Genomic DNA, 24,700 nt, shown 5'->3' with positions numbered 1-24,700 from the left:
TATTATAAAGCTAATGAGCTACTATATAATGAAATCGTTTTTTTTCAAATTTACAAGGATCGATTTATATTCAAACATTCTATTATTTTAACGCTTGACTGTACTGAAGCACACTAACAATACCATTTTCACTTTAATATGAGTCGATCCTTGTGGATGTTAGAACAAAACAGTTGTCATGAATTCTGAATGCAGGATCAAAACATCGAATTTCGTATATACTTTCTGATAACTTTAACCGCGGACCTCACTATTAGGAAACATATATTTAGATAATAAATTAGGTCGGATAAATTTAAGTTTAATGTAATTTTTCTATTGCTTTTAATTCATCAGTTTCCTGTAAAAACAGGAAATTATTCATCGATTTCAAAACATATTGACCTTCATCTGCGACAAAATAATAGTTTATGTACTATGATTATTATATTGTCTGGGTTACACTGCATGGCATATATATTTTTGACGGCAAATGACTAATATCATGACTGTACATCATGATTGACATCCTCAAACTATATGTAAACAAAAGTCGATAATATTAATATCAAATTACAAATTGATCTATATATGCATGATGTGCTTGATTTCGAAAGTAAATCTAAACGGGAAGTTTGTGCTGTAGGAATGCCAATGTTATTAAATTGACAATTAGAATTGTAACTTTATTATAAATTTTAACTAAGCATATATCACACGTATATAAAGGCTCAACTAGTCAAACTATAACAAAAATGTAATTGGTTACAAAATTCAATCAATTGAAGGTTGAACGTCAGCACAAATAGTCACAAAAATGGTATAGGCCATGTAAATTTATAAAACGAAACAGACGCGCCGATTAATTGATATATGCTTAATTTACAATGTTACAGAAGTGATAGAGAAATTGACCGAAGCAAACTTTATGAATGTTTTTTTGACAGTTTTTATTTAACGAATAAATAATTGGAAATATTTTAATCTAATATTTTTTAAAAGTTGTAAAGTGTTCAAGCATTTTTCTTTACGATTTGTATATTTTATCCGAATGACCCGACACTGGAAATTTGAAGGATGTGCTCAAAATTTGTATTTGTGCATATGCTTTAACAATGACTAAAGAAGACAATGTTATTTCAGGAATATTATTGATCAATTCGTTTATGTACTCCGATTACTTCAAAAAATGTTTGAAAGAAGAATCGTCAAGCAAGCACAAAGTTGCTTTAAAAACAAAAATTACAATTCTTTGCTAAATATTTTGGATTTAAGCTGTCTTTGGTAGCTGTGCCGAAAGGGGATTCGAGAATCCCTATATTTTTTCGTTCATTTGAACGATATTTCATTTGTAAAAAGTACACTTAAGTCTCTATGTATTTATTTATCTGCGCGAGATGCTCTCTTCGTTGTTTCGAAATTTTTTTTTCATTCCCTCGAAAAACACTTTTGAAAGAAATAATAAACAATTATCTCTTGCTTTTCGTAACCTCGAAAAGTCCTCAGTTTACGCATTTTTTCTCTCATCTTTACATTCTACTACGTATGATTTTAAAACATGCCCTCATAAATCATTTACATGTTTGATCAGCCGTCTAAATTTCCATAGGACTGCGATCTTTTAACCAAAATACATATTATGCATATTGAATTGTCTGACACCTCTTGTTTCTCATCAAATTGTTTAATAAAGATTTGATTTAAAAAAAATCGTTTCTAAGACTAATTTTGGCCTAACATTCGAGCATATATTTTATTAAATTTTCCAATCAGTCGTGTCTGTCTGTTGTCTAAAAAATAATTTTTCCAATTCCAAACTTTTATGTTTAGAAAGCGCGGATGGTTCAAATGTTATACAATTGTCATTCTTTAGTAACCTATAAAAGCCACACAAAAACAAACAACCCCACAACCATTTAACGGAAAGTATATTTCCTGAAAGGCCATTTCAAGCAGGAAACATTTATTTATTATTTAAGCAGTTTCAACTAATGTGTAGATAAAACGGTCATGTAACTTGACATAAGGTAATTATTAACAAATTTTCAATGTGCATTCAGTTTCTTAATCCTAACGTTATCTGTAAATTATTTTAGTATGTTTTTTCACGTTATATCTGTGGTTAGTACATAAGCTAATAACTAGCTCTTTACTAATTGGATCAATTCTAACATCTCTTTAGAACTGTCAGAATACTATGCCAAGGAACTGTTGTAAACAGTTCTTGAACTGTTATAATGGTAGAACATTGTAGACATCAGAATTAATTCAAGGGTAGAACTGCCCAAGAACTGTTCTAAGGTAGAACGATCAGTTTGTTGGTAAAACAGTCCAAATCTGTTCTGAAGTCTTTTTATAACCGAGTTTGCCTGTCAATAAACAATCTTACGTTATGATACACATGTAATTACATACTATTTTGCTATATGTTATTCGAAATTATAGGATAAAATTAATTAGACTAATGCAATTTATCTAATATATTACCATGTAGATAAACAGAGCTAACCAAAACTGTTATAGACATATAACTGTCAGGATCTCTTGAAGATTAGAACTCTAAAAATCAGTTATAGGATGGAACAGTCCAAAATCGTTTTATGGTAATACCGCTTCTGTCAGAAACTGTTCTAAATGTGTGAGGGGAAATTGTCTACAGTCTGTTCTAGAACAGTTCTCCTGACAATTCCTGGCAGATTCTAGGAGAGTTTAGAACTGACAGTATACTACCATTAAAAGAAACAAACACTGTTCTATACTTCTTTAAATATATTGATACACTGTTGTTTTGCAGGAAATATGCTTCCAGAAACAATTGTGTTAATGCAGTACATATAATCATTTAGATTACGTCTTACCATTAACATAAAAAAATCCAAATTTACTCAACATTAGTCTGTTTTAGCTTTCTTCAATACGAAGTTTCGATTTCTAAAACCAATTTGAAGTAAAAAAAACTCTTGCTTTCTGTCGATAAACTATGATATTACTAAGCCTGACTCATATATGTAACTGAAATTAACAAAGTCATACAAATCACAGATCGAATAAAACAATTCATTAATTCTTTGCTTCTTTCAGAAATGAAAATGAAGAAATGTGTTCAATGTATATTATACTGCTGTATGCTGTGTCATCAAGTATCGGGTAATTATTTTGTGTTGTACAGATATATCTGGAAACTGCAATGTATCCTTTGAACTATATGTATTTTTTTGGACATATTCTCAGAATACGAAATTAAAAAAAAAGTTATTGTTATTTGTAAAGGTATTTCTTTCTTTACCTGTACACCTTTTAAGAAACGGACAAACTATGTTTTGAGGGCTACAAAAACACAGGACTACATTTTTGCTGAATGCCTTATACATTCACATTGCTCAGTATGTAACTTGTAACACAAATGGAGAACACTCAAGATTTTGTATGATGTGGAACCAAATGTACAATATATATCTAATGGACAATATACGAACTTCATCAATTGGATAGAGTCTAAAAGGTATTGTAAGTTTAAGTCACCCGTAATCCAAAAACAATCTGTACCAAAGATGTGTTACATTGTATAAATACCACATCACATAACAAAAGACAACCACTGACGAGGTCCTTAACTTCGAACATGCAAATTAACATGTGAAGGTTTAAACGAATGTTCAGGTCTCGTTCATCTCTCGTTTCATCTCGATTCGTAGGAAAATGAATAGTACATAACAGAACGTACAATAAACGTGATACAAGTCAGGACGGGAAATGCACATAACTTCATGTTACCGGTTTAAAAGATACATACACAATATTAGAAGACTCTATCTTGTGGAACGCCTAGAATAAATGTTGCATATAATTTCAATTTAGAAACCATAATTGATACATACATTCATCATAGATACCAGGATTAAAACATTTTGTATCAACTATTAATTTTCAAAAAGAGGATATTTGATGAATTAAGACGTGTTAAGTAAATCTTATACGGATCAGGTTATATTTGGGCTGTTTTTAAACCGTTTTATTCTTTGATATTTTTTTTTTTTAATAAAAAAAAATATTTCGTAATCAATCAGACTCGATAGGGAACACTTTAATTATTGTGCATGTGCATATAACATAGCCAAATATAAAAATATAAAGATTTGGTATGATTGCCAATGAAACAACTCTCTATCAGAGACCAAATAACAAAGAAGTTAGCAACTATAGGTCATTGCACGGCCTTCAACAATGAGATAAACTCATTACGTATAGTCAGCTATAAAAGGCCCAGAAATTACAAAAATAAAACAATACAAATCAGAAAACTAACGGCCTGATTTATGTACAAAACAATGAACGAAAAACAAATATGACATACAACAACAAACAACAACAAATTTATGATTAAAACCACAATTTATTTGTACATACTTCTATACAACCTTGATTACACAGGAGGATCTCGCGCTGTCGGAAACATGTACCTGAACCTTCTGAGAAACGTTATTCATCTAGGGTTCTTTGATTGGAAGTCTATACGCGTGGTTTTTATTTTTATGTTGCCTTTTAATTCCTTATTGTATTACCCCTTTGCTTAACAGCCTAAAGTTTTATATATTTTTTAACACCCAAACTTTCAGTTCTTAACGTTGAAGATGAGTATACAAAAACAGACATCACAGTTATACTAATCAGAAACCAAAAGTTGAACAACTTGATTTGCATTAAATGACAATGACCTCATACCTGCTAACCGGATGTGCACATTGACGTATGACATATTGTACCTTTTCAGTATCAGACAGAATACTTCGGCATCAAAATAATGAATACGACCGTTGTCTGATATAAATATTGCTTTCAAATATGATAAATACAAAAGTCATACCTATTGAAAACAAATGAAGAAATATTTCAGGTTATAGTACGACTTTTATAGAAGCAATACCAGGCGAAACAATAGTTTTGAAATACAGATTAAATGCTACCAATGCAGACTGGTATGGACCAGCGTATGATAATAATGCAATTCGTTATGTTGATGTAATTGATACGTATGGTCAAAGTAAAATATGGAACATAAGTAAATATTCGGACGATGCTAGTATAAGTAACAGTCTACCACATAAAAATCGATTACATATTGTTGGACATAATACGAAAGGAGAATTTTTCTTAGAGATTAGTAATGTATCAGTTGACGATGCAGGTCTATACCAATGCAGAATATATACATTGATCGAATATTTCTCAGTCACGACCAGATCATTTATATTACATCTTAAATGTAAGTATTGAATAACTACAATCTTAACAACATACTAGCTATATACGTTTAAAGAATATCCAGTTTATACACGTAGAAATGACAGACAATTAGTTTCTGACATGCACTACTAAAATATGGTGTTAAATACAAACATTTTAAACACGCACTAATATAGGAGAAATAGCAGAAAGTGAAGAAACAGAGAGATTTTATTCATAACCTGTACAAAAGTTAACATTTAGCAGACAACTTGACTGCTGTCAAAGCAAACTTAATATGATTGGAACAGATAGGCCAGTTACCTTCATCAGTGACAGACCAGACCTATGTCTGCTTTTGTATGACTGCTCCAGACAAGTTTGCTTTTGACCAGTAATAAAGCCAAGAAAATTTCAAACCAGACATATGGCCTTGGGCTGTTTTCTGCTCTTTGGTCAGGTTGTTGTCTCTTTGACACATTCCTCTTTTCCATTTTCAATTTTATATGGACAGGTAAACTGTTGTCCAGTTCTTTGGACAGTTCCGATCCACACTAAACTTATAGACAGGTTTTCTATTGACCCATCATAATAACAGGTATACTTTCGACAGGTTAACATGCTTAGAACTTTTGGTACTTTTTGGTCTCGGTTTTCAAATATTTGGCTTTGAGCGTTCCTGGTGAAGGTAAATCCAAAAAATCGCTTCGGACGCATGAAATTAATAACGTGTTGTTTTCATTTATTTTATACATGATCTGGTTGTTTATATAAATGAAATATAAGAACCTTCCCGTTTAGTTTTACTATTCTTATTTTCGATCACTTTCCAAAAACATTCATGAAAAAAGTGCACCACATATCAAAATGATATTCAGTATCAATAATTAGGGAGTGATAACAACTTTGGTTCGACCCTAGTTCCGAACCGAATTTTTATATATATTTTTATAGATATATTTTGTTTAATGCAGCTTACTGAAAATAACTATGAATTAGCAGTTTAACGCTACAGGAAGGAACTTAGCACAATTTTGGTTGCGCCAATGGAAAGTGTAAATAACTTTATATGCAATAAAATAGTTGAATTTAAAAAGAAATCTGTAACATGATACAATTTTGTTCAAATCAGGGTACATTAACTGTTAATAAATTCCATTTTGAAAAGGTATCTAGTAGCCAAATACTTGTTTAGATCGCTTTGTGAATGCTTTTTAGAAGGCTTTTCGAAACAAAGGAAATACCTTCTATATTATCTATTAACACATAGTCTTTTATTGTATATTTTCTATTAGTTCGCGTAAGAGAACTGTCAAAATAATGAAATACATACTCTTTACACATATATATTGTAATGTCTGGGTTCATGATTTAACATCATGGTAGTATACCAGTCAGTAACAGGGGGTATATAATTTTCATATGTCGAAATACCATATTGTACTGTACATGCATAATTAAAAAAGGGAACTTATAATTTGTAAACTACTAGTTTATAAGTTTAAAAGAATAAAAAAATGCTCAACCGAAAGTTATTCTATTCGTTGTTTACGTGCTAACTTACATATTACGTAATTCCTAAATGTAATTTGAAATACATTTTAGTTCATATCGGCTTTGTATGAGCTGTTCAACGTTTGTATACGTTTTTTTTCAATTATTTTGTTTTGGAGTATAACTCGGAGACACAAACTGTCCAAATGCGTATCTGGTGCAGTCTCATATATTAAATCGGTTTGCATGAATTAAAAATTACTTTTCAATACACTGACAAAACATGGCTTCTTCCTAATACGAATTCTGCGTATACCAGTATGTAAAAAAAGTAGAGGACAGCAAACAATCAATAATAACCAGGTGTCTTAACACTATGCTAAGCTCTAAACCGTCCTTAGCTTATCAAAATTCAGAATAGATTTAACAGAAACATTCAAAGACATGTAGTTAAAACGGAATTTCCCAAGTAGTAAAAAACAATAATTGAAGACAAAAAAAAAAAAAAAAACTACTGGGGAGGTTCCTGATTTTGGACAGACATACGAACATATAGCGGGGTTTACCTTGTTCTTTTGAATCTCAACACTTTCCTTTTTTAATCTAGTTAACTTTTTCATGGTGAAGACTAAACAAAATTTATCTGAAAAACAGGTCTGGTTAAATATGGGCATTCGCGGTCCAAATTAACTTGTGTGCAGAACTGGTCGCGAAGTTAAATTTATCCCGAGGTCAATTCAGTAGCGGACCTGTCAATATTTTTCGGAGCATGATTAAAAGTGGTCGTTTTTTTAATTAAACTTGACATTATTCATATGACGGGTCTGAGTGGTCATACAACCTGTCGCAAGTGAATTTCGACCTGTGAAAATAACTGATCATTAAGTTTATCTTGCTGTACCGATTATGACCGCCTCTATTTGTGACTAAGGGCAATATAATTGCACCGAGAAAACACCGTGACTGTCGGAAAAGACGAAAAGACAAAAAACAAATAATATAACACAACCCCGAAAACTACACATTTTTCGATAATTATAAAGAATGATCACGAGAAAGAATTTATTGATACATTTTCTGATATCTTCAATCAAAGATATTGATTTGGCAATTTTGATACTACTTCATATACGTTTTATTCATGTAATCACTGGATAAAGGATCATTTGTTGTTTTGTGAACATTCTATGAGAGACATATACGTTTCCTTTATATTTTTGAAAATACTTTCAACGACAAAATTATTTTACTCGCGTAGTGGTATTAACCATATGTGGATTCTTAAAAATTCTAAAGAACTTCTGGATAATTTTAAATCTCGGTCTTTTTCTGAAATTAGTTTTAACAATAACTTTTGATTTTTCAACACTGTAAACCACCATTCCCCATGTGGAATAAATATTTTGAAAATACTTTGAACGACAAAATTATTTTATATTTCTTCCAGTGTGACGTTTACATTTAAGAGTAGATGTGAATGCAGTCACAAGACTTTAACTATTTCAATCCTTTATGGGTTGATTTATAATACATATATAAGTAAGCAATGAATGTGGTTGTTATATTTGATAGATGCTTTTTGTGCTTCTTTGTTAAATGTTTGTTTGTTTTGAGATTGTGACACAGTGATGACAATGTTACCTATTATGTCTGTTTTGATCACACATCGTTGTAAATATAAAGAAATTTGATGCAACTGTCATACAAGTGAGAGGTTTAGCGCTATAAAACCAGGTTCAATCAACCATTTTCTACATTTGAAAATGCCTGTACCAAGTCAGGAATATGACAGTTGTTGTCCATTCGTTTGATGTGTTTTATCATTTGATTTTGCCATCTGATTAGGGACTTTCCGTTTTGGATTTTCCTTGGAGTTCAGTATTTTTGTGATTTTACTTTTTCCTACAAGTCGAGAGTTCACTTTTGTTAAAATGTGGCATCATACAATAAAATTGAGAATGGAAATGGGAAATGTGTCAAAGAGACAACAACCAGACCATAGAACAGACAACAGCAGAAGGTCACCAACAGGTCTTCAATGCAGCGAGAAATTCCCGCACCCGGAGGCGTCCTTCAGCTGGCCCCTAAACAAATATATATACTAGTTCAGCGATAATGAACGCCATACTAAACTCCAAATTGTACACAAGAAACTAAAATTAAAAATAATACAAGACTAACAAAGGCTAGAGGCTCCTGACTTGGGACAGGCGCAAAAATGCGGCGGGGTAATATATGTTTATGAGATCTCAACCCTCCCCCTATACCTCTAGCCAATGTAGAAAAGCAAACGCATAACAATACGCACATTAAAATTCAGTTCAAGAGTCTGATGTCAGAAGATGTAACCAAAGAAAATAAACAAATTGACAATAATACATAAATAACAACAGACTACTAGCAGTTAACTGACATGCCAGCTCCAGACTTCAATTAAACTGATTGAAAGATTATGTTTTCATCATATGAATATCAGGCACAATCCTTCCCGTTAGGGGTTTAGTATCATACCATCATAACATATATGAGAAGAATATAACCCGTGTCATGGCAACAACTGGTTTTTAAATAAATGTGTCTAGTGCCGATGCAAAGACCCTATAAGTGAATCAATATTAACGCCAAAATATGCAATCTTTAATGACCTGACAACAGTATCGTAACTATATCCCTTCTTAATAAGTCTATTTAAAGGTTTTGTTAGCTTCAGAGGTGAATACTGACATTTTTGTGCTTTATAAAGAATATTTCCATAAAAAATTGGATGTGAAATACCTGAACGTATAAGAAGTCTGCATGTTGAGCTATATTTACGAATAATGTCCTTATACCGATGATAAAATTTAGTAAATGTTTTGACTAGTTTGTGATATCGAAAACCCTGGTGTAATAATTTTTCAGTAATACATAAATTTCTCTCGTTAAAATCTAAAACATTGTTACATACACGAGCGAATCGTACAAATTGAGATATATAAACACCGTAAGATGGTGAAAAGGGAACGTCACCATCTAAAAATGGATAATTAACGATAGGAAATGAAAAATCATCTCTTTTATCATATATTTTAGTATTATGCTTTCCATTAATGATATAGATATCAAGATCGAGGAAAGGGCAGTGGTCATTGTTAGTATTAGCTTTATTTAAAGTAAGTTCAACAGGATAAATTTCTTTAGTATACATACTGAAGTCGTCATTATTGAGAGCCAAAATATCATCCAAATATCTAAAAGTATTATTAAATTTGTGTATCAGATGTTGTTTCGATGGGTCTTTGCTGATTTTTGTCATAAATTGTAACTCATAGCAATACAAAAAAAGGTCCGCAATAAGTGGTGCACAGTTAGTCCCCATTGGAATTCCGATAACCTGACGATATACGGAATCTCCAAAGCGAACAAAAATGTTATCAAGTAAAAATTCAAGGGCATATATAGTATCAAAGCATGTCCAATTGACATAGTTTTTTTGTTTATTGCTACTAAAAAATGACCTAAAAGAGTTTGAACATATATATTCACATTCTGACTTTTTAAATGCCCATTTAATTAGGTGTGTGAATTTTTTCTTAATGAGAATGTGAGGCAATGTGGTATATAGGGTAGAAAAATCAAAACTTTGAACAGATTCAAAATCACCAATATATGCATGTAATTTATCAAGTACTTCCAACGAGTTCTTCACACTCCAAAAGTAATTAATTCCACTATTTTCGAAGGCCTTATTTGAACAATTTATTATCAGGTTTTTGATTGTACCAAGTGTACTGGTATGAAGAATAGACAATTTAGTAGTGGAACAATAACTAGCGAAATACCGGATGATTACATTGTTCCTGGCTATAGTAGGCTCTATTGTGTTGACATGAACTATCATTGATATGTTCATTTTTTTCTGTAATTTACTCTTTATTAGATATTGAATTATTCAAAACATCTGTTGAGCTGGGTAGTACACTAAAATGAAATACCGATTTAGAAATAAATGTGTTCATACCTAAACACTGACTCATGGTCAGCTGACGATCCCCGATAAGCTCCGTTTGACCGAAAGTGTCATCAAACCATTAGCTAGCAGCAATGCCAAATTACAAAATATCAAAGCTATTCGGAAAATCCTTTACTTGCATTCCGAGTCTTAATGCAAATCGATGGTATAATTTCACACAGGTACCAACGTAATGGCTGATGGGTAACATTTATAATATACTATTCATTTTATGAAATTTGTAATTTTCTATAAATTTCATTCAATGTTTGATACTGTCCTTTGCACGTTCATTGATACATTTATCACCATATGCTAAAACTGACAACCGCATTATGTGTGCCTACTTTTGTCTATGAAATAATCTTTTTCTGACTAAGACATTCTAGACTAAATGCTTTGGAGGCCAATATAAAAACCCAGTAAGCGCCACATTTTTATATAAATATTCAAATTTCTCCGATTTTACAATGCTATAAACGAGTTTTGTGTTTCATTTAAAAAAAAAAACAGATTTGTAAAACGTATTTTAACTAAGTTTCACGAAAAGAGCAAAAAAGTACAACAATCTTGCTTAAAGATAAATCAAACTGAGCTCAGTCATACTTATTCTTCGAAACTGACATCATCACGTTACTTGATGACTTCCTATTTCATTCGTCTGGTGGTCGAACTTTACAACAGAAAGTACAAATTCTTATGGGAAACAGTTGTGTTCTTCCCCTCGTCGAATCGTCCAATATTTTGATCTGAGACAGCTTGCTGGATTTATATTTTACTTCCTCTCACTGAATATTTCAAACGCATGAAACAGTTCAAAAAGTTTAGTGACCATTTTGATCGGATCTTTTCCCATCGACTATAGATTGAAGGAAACAACTTAGAGTATTTGGCTTGTTTCATATCCTGATTTTCAACCTATAATTGAAAATGAGGGTAACTTGAAAATTAAATTTTTTGAGATAAGAAATTCTATGAACCATTTCAGCATGAATGCGTATGACTCATATGTATGCAAGCTGATGCGATATACCAGAGCTTGCAACTATTTAATATCTTTGTCAACTATCGTGTCCTAATTTTCTCTATTAAGACATCATATGAATTCGCTGGCCATGATCAACACCATTAGTGTTACTTGAAGTGCAGAAACTTATATTTCCGCATCAAACGGGTTTAACCCCGATTTAATGTAGGATTTACATTGCTATATATAAAAATAAGAAGATGTGGCGAGATTAGCAATTGGAGACAAAATTAAAACAGATGTATTAACTTTTTCTGAACTGTTTTATAGACTATGGTTTGTATCACTTCTGCTTTCGTTTTGTCATGGGATCGTTAGTGGTTTTCATAATATTCAAATACACCAATTTTCAGAACTTAATTTGACGCTTATTTCCAATTCTAACAAGACGTCCTTCAAACGCTTTGAGTACACTCCCTTGGTAAAATGCGAATATATTGTGTAATCTGATCGGCAACGTCACAGTTTGTTTTTGCTATTCTAAATTACTCCCCATGTCGTATGTAGTTATAAATAAACACGGAAACATAAACAAACGATGATACGAATTTGTTGAAAGCACGATTTCTTAAATAAAAATAAAATTGAAAAAAACTGTTCAGTAAAAATTAAGTAATCAAACAGATAAAAAAGATATAGGTCTAAATAATTAATTTGTCTTCTGCATACACAAACACTCGTTGGAAAATGACGGCAGTACCAATGTCATTACCAGCTCGGTTCGAAATTGGAACACTAGTAGACATGGAAGGAGATAGTTATAAAATGGTTAACTATGAAAAACCGTAAAACATTTTGCAGGACACTACACAATTCAATCAATTCAAACTAGCCGTGTTGTTAAGGTATTTAAGCACCAAGAGTGTCAATCTGAGACTGTCTATGTAGAGGAATTCTTGGAAGAATCTCAATCCGATGACGACCTTTTCAATTTGGATGCTGATGAACAAGATAAAGGAAGTACTGACCCCCTCAAAATGATGAAGCTGCAGATAAACAAGATATTGAAAGTACTGCCCTTCCATATAAGAGGTTTACATCTTATTCAGAGACTGAACTGGACAAAATTTGCCAAGCTAGGTATGAAAAGAATACAGACAAACAGACACTTTGGGGTGTACAATTATTTAGAGGTACTCATCATTTCTGTATAGATTTTTAATTTTTGCTCATATTTAATATATATATATATAAAGTGAAGGCCATTGACGGACAAAACATTTTCTTCCGCAAATTTACAGATCTAACATTGTTGGGCTGAAATTTAGACGAATTATATTTACAGAATGTGTGTTCAGCCTTGTATCACCATCACTGGTGATCCGATGGATGAAATCTGTCGTAGATTTGTTACTGGTTCAGACGTACTTATAATATAATTATTTCTGTGACTGCATCCTACATTAATTTTTAGGTTCCTCTACGATAGATAATTTAGCTGATCTGTAAAATTCGATCTTCATGCCTTATATATAATGTACTGTGTTACGACGCTAGATAAAACTGACGAGGAAAGGTAACACCCTGCCACCGAAAGCTTTATTATTGTAGAGCCTAGGTGGTCGAGTGGTCTAGCGCGTCGGGCATAGTGCAAGGCGATTTGGTACCACGATATCTCAGTAGCATGAGTTCGAATCCCAGCCAGGGAAGAACAAAAAATTTGCATCTGCAAATTTACAGATCTAACATTTTTGGGCTGATATTTAGACGAATTATATATAAGTCTGAAAACTACACCCAACAGTGTTAGAATTAGATTTTTATGCTGACTAATTTTTGTCACTCATCGGGTTTCGAACTCACACCTTTGATACACTACAGCACCAATCATAAGACATGTATATATATAAATATATATACAAATATATATATAAAAAAAGAGGGGTATGAATTTATATTGATTTTACCACGGTTTGACCAATTATGCTGATATTTTACCTATCACTACATGTATACATACAATGTATACAAATACAGTTAAAAAATAACATTCATAGGGGCATGAATTTATATAAATTTTACCACGGCATTAAACAGGTCGACCAATAATGCTGATATTTTACCCCTGAAAATATATATACATGCACACATACACATAATAGTTTTCGTTTATTTTTACATTCTTAGGAGAACAATTTCTTTTGATTTTACCATGGCATTGCACAAGTTAACCATTTATGCTGGTATTTTACCCTTCACTTTAAATCTATATATATACAACATGTTCAAGTATAACATATACAAATACAGTAAATTTTATTAACATTCACAATGGCATGAATTTATTTCGATTTTACAACAGGTTGACCATTTATAAATTATGCTGATATTTTACAGTAAAAAAGATAATACTCAAAGGGCAATTGTAATTTTCAGGTTGGTTACAGGAGAATGAACACAACATAGAATTTGAAAAATTAGATGAGTCAACGCTAAATGATCGCCTAAGTTTTTTTTTATAGAAGTCTTAGAACCAACCAAGGCACGGCATATTCCAAGTCCGCTCTTATTGGAATCAGGGCTGCAATATCAAGCATCTTAATTTTTCACCGTACAACAGAGAATTCAAAATTATGACAGATCGGGCCTTTATGACATCCAACCATGTGCTGTTAGGTTTAATTAAACTCCTAAAACGTGATGGCAGATATACCACTGTTCATAAAAAAAGCTATTTCACAAGGGGATATAGAAAAGTGGAGTGTTCAATGTGGATTCACCAGACACATTGCAAAACAAAGTGTTCTGGGATGTTATGCTTTACTTCGGACGTCGCGGTCAAGAGGGTTTACCTGAACTGAGGTCAAATTCTAACCATAAACAAACTGATCATGCTGATGATAAAGGTATTAAATACTATACAATGCCATACAATGAGTGTAATAAAACCCACCATGGGGTGGATGGTAAAGAAAACATTAAAGAAACACGCATGTATGAGCGTCCAGATGATGTTAATTACCCAGAGAAAAGCTTGGATCTTTACCTTAGTAAACTGAGTCCAAAATGCTTTGCCTTTTTCCAGCAGTCGCTGATGAACCCCAAGTCAGATTGCTGGTATGCAGCCCAGCCGATTGGGAAAAAAAAGCTAGCATCCTGGATGTCTAGGATTTCAAGAACTGCAAACCACTGCATTAGGGCCACTGTGGCAACAGTTTTGAATAGACAAGGGGTAGATATTCTGAAATTATGTCAGTTACCCGACATCGCAATGTTTAAAGTCTAGAAAGCTACATAAATGAGCCAACAGCTAGTGAGAGAAGGACACTATCTTCAGCTTTACAAGCAGGAACTATCCCTTCAGCTTCAGTACAGTACTCACCTCCAACTCTGTATGTTCCTCTTCAGACACAGGTCGGGATATTGAAGTCAGAATGTCCAAGGAGCAGATGTCTAATTCCGCACTCAATATTACGAACAATGCCTCAATCACTGGTGGTACTTTCACATTTAACATTGTGCAGAAAGATGAAAACCATTCACTGTAACGTTAGGGTACCCAAATTGCACCTATTTGACAGTTTTTTCGCCTACGTTTTTTTATGATCCTGACAAAGAAGAGGGACGAAAGATACCAGAGGGACAGTCAAACTCATAGATCAAAAACAAACTGACAACGCCATGGCCAAAAATAAAAAGACAAACAGACAAATAATAGTACAGATGACACAACATAGAAAACTAAAGACTAAGCAACACGAACCCCACCAAAACTGGGGGTGATCTCAGGTGCTCCGCGGAAAGGTTCCATTCTGTGTTTATTTTGTAGATGTATCCTTATTCACTTTATAGTTACATCAATTTTATTTTGAATCCATATTGAATCATAGAAAAATTGTATCCATGCTTAAATTCGCATCTTTAAAATTTGAATAACAGATGTTTTGTTCCATTTTTTCAAATATCTAGAACAACTTGACATTAGTCCATGCTTTCTATTCATTTTTTAAGAAATTGATGCTTGTAACATATTTGATTTGCTCATTTTTAAAAGATGACTTTTTGAGAACGTCGCATGGTGACGTTTCCGTAGATTTACCTTTTCAAGTGAACGCTTCATATATTGATATTGACTGTGAACGTTTTGTGGATATTTAAATATATTCAGCTATGACGAAAGACGTGTATCATGTCAAATCATAAAAATACAAATTGTTTAGTCTCAAAGAAAATTAAGATTTCCGCAGCTATTTCTGTTGGGTACTTGGTGCAATTTGGGTACTGTGACGTTAATCATGTTATGTAAAGTTTCAACTTGCTATCAGTGACTCACAAGTTATCTTCTGTTATAATATCTCTATAGTCTATGTTGTCACCCCCAGTTTATGGTGGGGTTCGTGTTGCTTAGTCTTTAGTTTTCTTTGTTGTGTCATCTGTACTATTATTTGTCTGTTTGTCTTTTTTTTTTTGGCTATGGCGTTGTCAGTTTGTTTTCGATCTATGAATTTGACTGTCCCTCTGGTATCTTTCGTCCCTCTTTTGTCATAAAGTTAGGAAAATATTATAAAGTGTGATCCACTCTTATGTTGCATTCCGTTTCTACTCGATTTACATTTTGTGTACATCAAAATAAACAATGAACAATGCGACAAGGATTTGGTCTGACCATGTAATGTCACTCAAATCACAAATAGGAACGACTTCACTGTACTTTTGTTGAAAAATAAGACAGTTAAAGATGCATAATTTGTGACACGTAACTGGAAACCACACTTTACACATCGGCGATACACATTAAACCTACCTCATTGACAGCGCCATTTTCGAATGTGATTATTTGAATTATAAATCAAAGTCAAAGATCACTTCAATCTTTTCTGACAGATACACACACATTAATTACATTTCAACATTCAAAATGCATCATAACCGCCTGTAATTGAAAATTCGCTTAAGATAAACACTTATTCAGTTTTCACATCTTTAATGTCAACACTCGTAGTGTGTTCAATTACAGGAACAACCAGTGTTTGCCTTGACCTAGAACGCTTCGATTCAAAACCGATACCGTAATTGTCCTATTGTCGCTATCGCTCGAGGTAAAATATTCGGCATACAGGGCCAACCCGTGGTAAAATCACGATACATTCAAGCCCCCCCCCCCTAGACTTATTTCTAAACTATAACACTAAACGAGATACCGGAAATCAACACACAAAAATGCTAATTTAATGGCCGTACCTTGTCAGATTGGTGGTTGTATGCTATTACTAAGATGTATAAACAGGTAAGAATCAGGCGTTTGTTTAACTTGAATTACATTTATTCAGCTATCAATATATGAAGAAAAAAAAACAAAAAACATTCAAGTATTTTATTTCTTCAGATATGTGCTGTACAATCATATGTTAAAGCGTGTTTGGCATTCTAAAACATCAAATACTCCTTGAAATTGGGTAAAAAGCAAAGGGAGCAACAATTTCTATATTAGTCCTGATTTTGTATATTTGTGTTTTTTATTTTGTAAGTGACTTTAACTTTTACATGAGTTTTGATGTTATTATGCTAAATCTAAGCAACAGTTATTACGGAATATATATCTCCCAATTGATACGATATTCCCGGGTTTATATTTCCTATCATGATTTCATAGATAGAGGGTTGCTGCTTACAAGGAAGCTATTTAACCAAGAGTTCCAAATGGTGAGGTTGAAATCATTCCTGCGTAAATTGTACGGACGCCACCACGAGTTAGTTGACCGTTACGGAATATCCGTTTCACAGATAATATCGGATATGTTCCTTATGTCGTAACTACAATCCCGTTCCCTTTCCTTGAATGTGACCTCCCGAATTAGACTATTTACCGGGTTTGTAATAACATGAGCAACACGACGGGTGCCACATGTGGAGCAAGATCTGCTTACCCTCTGGAGCACATGAGATCACCCCCAGGTTTTGGTGGGGTTCGTGTTGCTTAGTCTTTAGTTTTCTATGTTGTGTCATCTGTACTATTATTTGTCTGTTTGTTCTTTCTTTTTTTAAGTCATGGCGTTGTCAGTTTTTTTTCGATCTATGAGTTTGAATGTCCCTCTGGTATCTTTCGCCTCTCTTTTATTACCGATCTTAACATCTCATTATCATTAATCTATTTACAAGAAAAACCAGATGAAATACAAAAGCTGAGGAAATCGTAAGAACCACAAAAGGAGCCATTCTAGTAGTTTCGACAAGAAACACGTCTACCAGCTTTGAATCCAGCACCCTTGATGCCAATCCTCTTTTTCACAATCGGAAATAGAAAGCAATTGATAATGTTGTAGATTAGAGTACTTTGTTCGTATACTAAAATCTTTGACTGCGAAACAATTTTGCTACTGCTCCCCTGTTTCGCTCACAAATCACCTTTTCTATATTTTGTATATCTATTTTTTTGCAGATATACCAGACTTGTTAATCACATCTGAACCACAAATGCCCATTTATGAAGGAAGTTCACTGCGTTTGTGTTGCCTCTCTAACAATCGTTTTCCGAATGAAAATATTTGGTGGCTTAACACAAAAGTTGATCGACAAGATCGTCCGAATCCTAGTACAGCTTGCGTTCATTTTTTAAAGATCAGCCGCAATGATAGTGGAATCTATACATGCAAAGCTGAACACGAAGAACAGAAAGTCACTGCCAACATTACTCTTGATGTATTACGTAAGTGTGAATTTTGTTTTTGTAATTGTTTCATCATTCATCATTTAAAAGATCAAATATCTCAATTTTAATATTTTGCAACAATTGTTTAAAGAAGTAATATCTTTAAAGGCCATATTTGCTACGAATATAAAGTCTATTGTTTGGAGATATGAAAACAAACGTAAGAAAGCATTTTTTTGTTGTTCAATAAAGGATCAACCGGTATTACCAAAGTAGGTGAAAAGTAAATATTCTGATGTTATTTGACAAAATCGTCTGCAATTACGGATATATTTTAAGACAGGATACAGTCATGTTATAAAGATACATCGGGTTGCCGAATTTAATTTAATTCAAATTTCTGAATATAAAACTGAGCCAGACGCTTAAACTTAATACACAAGGAACGTTAATTCAAAGACCGTATTTTATCGGATTGTTGGTTGCATGCTAATACTAAGATTCATCAGCTGATACGAACAAGGTGTTTTTTTTTTAAATTAGATTGCATCTATAATATCAGGAAATTAGACATTGAAACATTTTATGCATTTAAATATGAGCTATTCAATCACGTGTCAAAGCGATTATTTTACATTCTAAAATATCGAATATTGCTTGAAATTAGGAAAAAGATGAGGCTGCAACAATCAGTATGAACACCCTTAGTTTACGTATTAGTTTTTTTTTATTAAGTAAGCTACTGTAACTTTTATCCCAGTTTTGAATTTGTCATTATATTAAATTTAATATTAATTATTATCGATCTTAAAATCCCATCAATTAATTTAGAAGACAATCAAGATTAAATACAAAGGCTGAGGTAATCATTAGAAGTCTTAAAGGAGTGAGTCTGGGATCGTCGACATGGAGCGCGTCGCCTGCTACGAATTCATCACCCGGGATGCTAATCATCACTCCATGAGAATTTCAAAATCGGAAATAGGAACCATCGGATAATTTATAGATCAGACGATCAAATTCATATCTTAAAATCTACGACTGCGAAACAATGTTGCTTAAGAGTTGCAACACATATATATTATATCGCTCACACATCACATATCTTGTATTTCGTATACTTATTTTTTGCATATATACCAGACTTGATTATCACATTTGAACCACCAATGCCCATTCACGAAGGAAGTTCACTTCGTTTGTGTTGTCTCTCTAACAACCGTTTGCCTAATGAAACTATTGGGTGGTTTAACACAAAAGTTGGTCGACAGGATCGTTCGAATCCGAGTACAGCTTGCCTTTATTTTGTGAAGATCAGTCGCAATGATAGCGGGATATATACATGCAAAGCTGAACAAGAAGACCAGAAGGTCACTGCAAACATAACTCTTGATATATTACTTAAGTTTGATTTTGGTTTAGCACTGTTTCATCATTCAAATGATAAAATAACTCTATAATAAATTGCAACAATTGTTTAAAGGAGTAACTTTGATCAGGGCAATACTTGGCCCCGAATATTAAACTCAATGTATGCGGATAAAAAAAGTTTCAAGTTTCTAAAAAAACACCGGTAAAATAGTGAAATAGAACTATTTTAATTAAGGTTTTCCAGTTAACACAAGTAGACTTAAAGTAGAGATTTTAATGAAATTTGACAAAGTCATCTGGAGTTCTATCAATTTTAGACCTAAGAAAAATAGAACACAGGTTTCAACAAACTAAATATTCAAATAAGAAACATAAATTGAAATAACAACATTTTGCTAGAATGTTACCTTGTGAACGCATGCTTTCTGTGTTTCAAGTCCAACAAATCCATTGAGATGTACTTTTTTAAAAATTTCAATGAAAACCAAAATTTGAGCTATTTGTTACGTCATGAAACGAACGCTTATTTGTACATTTGACACAAAAAATACATTCCCTACCAAATCCTTGCTTTAACTATGATTCATTGAAAACAATTTTCAGATAATTCTAATTTGAAATTTTAGCAAGGAATGGGGACCATTTTAGTACCTTCTCGAACTAACTCCATTAGCGTTTTCTATAATACTGAACGTATAATAGAAAATGTTTTTATTGAAAATAGGTTTGTGTATATTTGCAACGTATGACTTATCGCTTACATGTAATAGAAAAGTCTGCACTTTCGACATTATTTATACTTTGCGATGGAATTGAACTGACTAAACAAACTTTTGATTGATTTTGACTTATATTGCATCTGATTTGGTATCTATTTCGTTATAAGGAGAAACCCCAATTTAAATCGTGTTACATTATCATTTCTAAACCATTATACGTTTGCCTCATAATAACGATTAAAAAAAAATATAAAATATATTTTGGCAAATTAGTAAAAAATTCTACAGATTTTAATTTAGACCCGATCTGCCTTTAATTGAATTTTTTTTATCTTTATTTATTGTTAGAGCCGATAACAAGCTTTTATTATGTTGGTCCCTTAATCGCAAAACAGGTAAAAGTTGTTACGCCTTAGTAAATTATGTGTATTCTATTGGTAAATGAACAGGTTGATATAGTAGTGTAACAAGTCATATGTGATGTGACTATGACGTCATACACATGTCTTTAATGTTATCTTTAGTATTAAATGGTCATTTTACACGTAGTGGTTCGTAAGAATAAATATGAGCAAAGGACTTGCAATTTATAAAATAACAAATTTAACATATATTAATTTTTCCTCTTAAATTTATTTAGAACAGTTTTATGTTGATTTTTGTTAAAATTAATGACTTCTTTGCTTTTCAGCCAACTTCTCTTCAGAAGAAAACACAGTATCTTCAAAAGACGTTGTCATTATAGTATTACTCGTGCTTATTGTTGTCATTCTGGTAGTAACGGGAACATATGTATGTAAGTACTCACTAGACAAACAAAAAAAGTCAAATTAGGACAATTCATTATGTTCATTAGAAATTTTTATTTTCATATTTTCGTAGAAAGTCTAGAAACCGTATATATAGTTATCATACGACTAAAAATTAGAAACTTATCTCATTCACAAACGTCTTTGTGGGAAATTGATTCGTAACATAAAGTATTAATAGAATACAAATCCGTTTTCACAAGTAGTGCACCTACATATTTCTTTAAACTATTGTCTTAGTATTTGAAAAGACTTTCGGAAATGTTTTAAAAGTTAGGAAATTTAGTTCAGAACTTATTTTCTAGTATGAAAAACTACTACTAACTAATAATGTATAGTTTGTGTCATTTTTAATTACAGTGTACCTTAAACGGAGATACAGAAAGAGGCGAGTAAACTTCGTGCATGTTGTTATATAACAAAACAGATATAAATACATTTGGTTGTTCAATCTTAATATTCCTGTGCTGGTATAGTAACCCTCGGTTTTAGTTTGTAACCCGGATTTGTTTTCTCTCAATCGATTTATGACTTTCGAACAGTGGTATACTACTGTTGCCTTTATTATATAGCACAAAATAATGCATACATTTGTAGCCTTCAATGAAATTGTACCTGTGATTTCTTAATTATTTTAAAGACAGAAAGTCTTGTATTGTGTGATTGTAGGATTAAATTGCTTGGTTGTATTTTTAAACCTGTAAACATTGTACTTGAGAAAAACCACAAAGTCATCCATGTCTTATGTAAACAGAACGTTATAGCTTTCAGTTTTAAACATGAAAACAAACAATTTCATCAGGTCAACAGAAGGAGAATCTTTTTAAGTATCTCTTTTTATTGTAAATATTCTATAGTAAATGACGCTCTTGCAACGATTAAGCCAAAGAAAGAAGTACAGCAACATAATCCCCTTAAACAAAATAAACACAAAGTACATAAAAAAAATATGTCGAGTAAAATGAACGCGTTGTAATAAAGATGTAAGGATCGTACGAATGCATCTATAGATCTGACGCTGTTAAATATCCTTTGTTATCGTAATTTGAAAAAAAAGTATAAAAAATAGAGATCAAATACATAATTTAATAAACTTTAATATGAATTTCATTCAGACATTCATAATTTTAGGTTCATAGATACCATAAATATTCAAGCAGACGAAGACATTAGCGCTGACAGTGCTCACTATATAGACATTATAGAAGATAATAACGTGTTGAACACATCTCAAGGTAAATGTATGACATCAGAAAACCATTACATCTAAAAGAGAAAAGACACAGTAACAGTTGTGTACACGTCATTGAAAAATATGTTTCTTGTAATTCTAAGTACTTTAAAAATGATTATTATTAAAAACAAAAAACCCTTCTCTTTGTCATATTTAAGACTTGAGTTCATATACTATACAATTGCATATATACTCACGTCACGAGCGAAGATCTAGACCTTCTTGTAAAGCTTTAAATTGCAATCGTACCTGATGATGGTAATTATAGCAACAATTGTACTCAATCAGTTTGTTTTCATATTTATCTTAATGTAGTTTTTATACATTGTACATATCGGGTTAAAGTTTTGTTATATTGACTTATCTCTCTTTGTTAAGAAATAAACTTTTAGAAAAAAATGTATTATAAATGATGCGTTGGTTGATTGTTTATATCATTATATTTTGAAATTTATTTCAGAAAATAATAGCCTGAATATTGAAACAGACGACATAGATGCAGAAAATATAGATATTGCCCAGATATCGGAAGAACAGAATTCATCCTTATCGAACAGTTACAGCGATACAACAGAACATTTGAACAACGGATATGAACATCCATACACAACTCTGGTGGCAAATAATGGCGATGAAGACAAACATGTTTATCATGTTTCAAAACAGAACTCCACTATTGAAAATATACTTCCTTCTAGGAACGCTGCATGTGAACATTTTGTTGAAATCATAGAACAAGATTCGTCATCAGATAACGTACGAACACATTTTTATGCAAATGAAGGTCAAGACAATGGGAAGTTGAATGGTAATGTGAAGAATCTCATTGCAAAAGATAATGGTTCTCATCAGTCATCATTTCATTCAAAAAAGCATGAGTCCGAATACATCAACTTGTCAATTAAACAATAAAATATTTTTTCAAATGTTCTCATAACAACTGTTCTTAGACATGTTAGAATAAATGAACCACTTTAAAATGATATCTTGATAATACTTTTCATAAACGTGGTGGCTAAAATTGTAGTCCAGTAGAGATTGTAATTCAAGATTAGTTTTAAACGTTATCCTTGTAATTGACTGATTTATTGACGATTGTTCAACGTTTATAAGCAGTATGGTACATGGATGATAAGGACAAGCGCAATACGTACGGTTTTTGGTGGGGTTCGTGTTGCTCAGTCTTTAGTTTTATATACTGTGTTTGTCATACTGTTGTTTTCTTTTGGTTGTGGTTTCGTTTTTTTGACATGGCGTTGTAATTTTGACATCGATATATGAGTTAAGATATCTTCCACCTCTCTTTTATCTGTTCTCACAGCACCCGAGTAAATCCCTTGCTTAAAGCGGGGATAGTGTTCCAATATTGAAAAAAAAAAACAACATACGATATAAAGTAGCATAATTAACAAAGATGTATTGACACTATATGAAAAAAGTCAACTAGGTTCAGGAATAAGTAGGTCAAAATAACCAATCTCATGCTTCATTGACCTTTATGTTTTCTGTTCATATTTGCAGAGATGAACCGTGGAGAGTAGGCAAGTATCCAAGCAAAACGTATGTCAATTTGAGGTTTATTCTCTGCTTTTTATATCATATGCGGAAAGACGCGAGTTTTCTCATTATAGATAACAAATATGTAAAAACATGTTCCTATACATGGGAGGTAGATCATTATCCAAGTAAATACATGTAACACTGACTGATACTGCATGCTTTTTGACATTTCAATTTCTAATATACAATAAAGACTGAAAAGAAATATAGGGAAAAGTACAAATTCATACTTTTTTGGTAAAAAAACAACATGACCTTACCGTGTTCACATTTGTCTTGCCAAATTCTCTTTCCTATGGAAGTTTGAAAAATAAATTTGGAAGGATTCATTTCAATTTAAGAAAACCAACTTTTATATTTAAATAGTTTATTTATTTTGCAAATACGAGAATCAAAATCGTCCTGACCGTGAGAACACTTAATTTGTTTTACATATCAAGAGGAACTTACTACAGCTTTAGAACATGTTACGGTTTTATCATTTAATCAACATATCTTGAAAAGGAAAAGCATAACTTATACCATTGTTATCTATCCGGGTCTTTAAGTGTTTTTTCTCGTGAAAAATTTGTTTGGATTGATACAATTTTAATATATGAAGACATGAATCAAATTTTCAATGCTATTGTAAGGCCATAAGTTGTTTTCATGTTCACCTGAATTTGAAATTATTGTTACGTTCAATGTAAATATGAGTAATCAGG

At 32.2% G+C, this 24,700-nt stretch overlaps 1 long non-coding RNA gene across 1 annotated transcript; it reads left to right on the top strand.

Moving 5' to 3' along the window:
• Nucleotides 1–4,879: 4,879 nt before the first annotated feature.
• Nucleotides 4,880–21,591, top strand: LOC127717884 (uncharacterized). Its single transcript, XR_007989456.1, has 4 exons — nucleotides 4,880–5,242; nucleotides 18,094–18,360; nucleotides 21,085–21,189; nucleotides 21,563–21,591. It is a non-coding gene; the product is annotated as an uncharacterized LOC127717884 (long non-coding RNA).
• Nucleotides 21,592–24,700: the final 3,109 nt, after the last annotated feature.

Source organism: Mytilus californianus, unplaced genomic scaffold (genome assembly GCF_021869535.1).
Source record: "Mytilus californianus isolate M0D057914Y unplaced genomic scaffold, xbMytCali1.0.p SCAF_10, whole genome shotgun sequence".
In the NCBI taxonomy this organism is placed as follows: Eukaryota; Metazoa; Mollusca; class Bivalvia; order Mytilida; family Mytilidae; genus Mytilus; species Mytilus californianus.
The sequence above is the reverse complement of the archived record's forward strand: the minus strand, read 5'-3'. Positions and strand labels throughout refer to the sequence as shown.